Source organism: Myotis davidii, unplaced genomic scaffold, assembly GCF_000327345.1.
Source record: "Myotis davidii unplaced genomic scaffold, ASM32734v1 scaffold323, whole genome shotgun sequence".
In the NCBI taxonomy this organism is placed as follows: Eukaryota; Metazoa; Chordata; class Mammalia; order Chiroptera; family Vespertilionidae; genus Myotis; species Myotis davidii.
Genome location: NW_006295491.1, coordinates 1,082,920 through 1,086,379, shown reverse-complemented (window position 1 = coordinate 1,086,379; position 3,460 = coordinate 1,082,920).

The window sequence follows — 3,460 nt, the reverse complement described above, 5'->3', positions numbered from 1 at the left end:
GTTATTTCTTTAAAAAATTCATTTTAAACAGCTTAATTTTAATGGATGTACAGTAACGTTTGCCCTTTTCAGTGTACAGTTTTTTGAGTTTTGGAAAAAATAAGAAAGGTGACTATATTTAACTATGAATACTGATGCTCCCCCAAATTGCTCCATGTTCCCATAATGGAAAAGGACAATTGTTTAACACAACAGAGTAGTTTAAGAAGAGAATCCTTATCCAGTGTACCCAAGTGAGGCTTTCTGAGATGAGATGACATGGAATCCAGTTAGAGTAAGAAGGTTCCCCTGAGTCCAGTGGACAGTTTGCATCTAAGGAGCATCTGACCTTAACTGTGAGGTTTCTGCTCTGCTGAAAAACCACCCCTCAGGGCATTTCCTTCTAGGCAAGGATGAGCTTGGATCCCAGCTTGACAGTGGGGGGTGGTTTGAGGAAACACATGGTTTTGTTGTCAAAATTGGAGCGAGGCCCAAAATGGATGGATAGATAAGCCAGCTAACAGCTGTTACATGTACATTTTCATTAGTCATTTCCATTTCCAGCCTGAGTGATAAATGATATGGTAATGAATGATAATATGGAAATTCAAGTCATTGATGATCAGTATCAAATTTACCATATTAATGAAAGGTCTGTCATGGTCCCCCAATGTGAATACATGATCATTTCATCACCAGCATTTATTGATCACCTACACCAGATGCTTGCCATACATTTTCTCATTTCATCAACTGCTTGTGTCGTTGTATGTTGAATCTTCTCTGGAATAAAGATAGGTGATTTGGGCTTGACGCTTCACTGTTAGTTTTATGCAGGATGTGTTAAGATGTAACTCACATTTATAGACTTGCTTGGTAGTCATCTGTACAAATGTCTGTTTCATTAAGAAAAAAAGAACAAAGGTAAAGTAAGTCAAAAGCATGATCAATATCTTATGTATTTTTTAAAAAATATATTTTATTGATTTTTTTACAGAGAGGAAGGGAGAGGGATAGAGTTAGAAACATCGATGAGAGAGAAACATCCGTCAGCTGCCTCCTGCACACCTCCTACTGGGGATGTGCCCACAGCCAAGGTGCATGCCCTTGACCAGAATCGAACCTAGGACCTTTCACTGAGCCAAACCGGTTAGGGCAATATCTTGTGTATTTTAAAAATAGGTATAGACTATCAATTTTAGGTTTTTTTAAATTTATAAAACATCTTAACTTACATGGATCTAATTTAAAATTGATGTACTCTAGTGAGATATCTCCTTAGTGCCTGTTCCTCGCTTTACTGCATATAATTTGCATATAAAGTTCCTTCATGTTTATATTAAATTGTTTTCAGTGAACATTATTTCATAACTCTGCCACTATAACTTGGTATTTCTCATCATTTCTGGGCTTCAATTTCTTTTGTAAATGAGGCAGCTGGGCTATTACTTATTAGCCAAAATTTTTCCAGCTCTAGTATCCACTGATAACTAAATATCGACTATCCACAGGGAAATAGCGGAAATATAGCACAAATGACACTAGAGTCTTCTTTGGAGAACAAGTTTACTTCAAAACATGGATGCTACTTAATGGGCCATAACTTTCCTGTTGTTCATGAGTCAGCATGAAAAATAGCTCCAGAGAAGGCTCAGTGGGTCAGATTTATCTAAGAAGACAGCTGTGTAATCCTGTATCCCTCTCCAACCCCTTGGCACTGCAGATACATGTTTCTGGCCTTTTGAACAACAGTCAAATAGCATTACCCACTTTGCAAAGCCCACAAGCCCACAACGTGGAAAATCTAGCGGGCCTTTAAAAGGTTCCAGGAGAACAAAATAGAGCTGTGTTTATACATGGGCCACAGCTATTTTTCTCTTTCTTTAAGTCACTTCCATTGATTCTGTGATACTGGTTGGTGTGGGAAAGACTTGGATTAAAAAAGTAAAATTATTTAAAAGTTAGTAAAGAAGTTTTGTGCCACGACTTTTTATTCAGCCTGTTTAGTAAAACCTATCAGGCCATCAGTTTTTGCTTGGTCTCCTTTCTGAGTAGTATAGTCATAACAGGTCTTAAAAATACATGTTGTAAATAACTAGGCCAATGTGAGAACTTTCACTTAAAAACAAACTCTGAGGATGCAGTTACTGCTAATGGGGCTGTGCAAATATTCTCGTCACAAGAGGCCCCTTTAACACCACGGAGAATCTTCAGATCCAAAGGGCAAATACAAACCTAGAGAATGACATGAAGAGAAAAAAAGGGACATATTGGAATGGGACTGGAGAGCCTTGCTAAGGAAATAAGCAGACTGGCCCAGCAATTAGGCTATTTAACCTTGTTTAGAGTTTTGTCCAGACACAGTGTGAGGCCGGGCTTACAGTACTGTATTGAGAGAGAGAGAGAGAGAGAGAGAGAGAGAGAGAGAGAGAGAGAGAGAGAGAGAATTCTAATTGATTTAGTCCTCCGGCATCTGTCCTGCTATTTGACCACCCCTTTTCCATTGTCTAGACTGCAAGGCACCAGAAGCAATTAAGTAGAGGATCAACGCAAGCAGACAGGTGTGCCCGGGTCACTTTCCTTCTTTATTCTACACTGCTCATATTCTCCGAATTTCATACAAGCTACTCTGGAAACAGCAAATGAAAGGGGGTGGAGGGGGGTGGTGAGGGTGGAGGGGGAATCTGAAGATTGTCAATACTTCCAGGTGATGCAAATAGATTCCTGAATAAATCTTTGCATGATATTAAAAGAGATCTCAGATCTTAGACGTAGTTTTCCGTTCTAAGCATCAAAAAATAGGGCTAGAAAATGTATTTCCTAGTATTGCTTCTATTATCCTGTTAATGTTAGAAACAGGCAACTTACCACGTCCTCGACCCCCACCATGTTGCAGAAGAGGCTGGCTGAATTTTGCAACATGAATCCGAAGGGGAGTATGTGCAAGATCTTTGAAGCTACAAATCCCCTAGGAAGAGGCTTCCCCACCTGTCACAAGCTGGATCGTCTCCACGGAGGGCGCCGGGCGCACCACCGCCACGCGGCGCTGAGGTCAGCCCCTCGGGTCTTGGGAGAGCTCTTTTTATTCTAAATTACAGACTTTGCAGCCACCGGATATCCTCGCTGCAGAACTGGCAGTAGCCATGTGGCTGCACTCGCGTTTCCTGACAACCACTGCATTATTTCCACTAATATCCTGTCTCAGGCTTCTCGCTGGGCGACTCCTCACTCCCACCACCCACCGTCGCCCCCCTGCCGATGGGCAATAACGCTACACAAAGCGAAGTCCCCTCCCACCTCCCAACGTTGAAATCGCACTTGGCGACAGTTCCTCCCGGCAGCTCTAAGTCACAGCCGCAGAAAGTGCCTGCGCCCCGCAGATTGGGGCAGACTCGCAGCCCTGAGCTCTGCGCCGGGGCGGGGCGCCCGCGGCCGAGGCGTTCGCATTGTCCACGTTCCCCGCACCCCGCCGCCCTCCGTC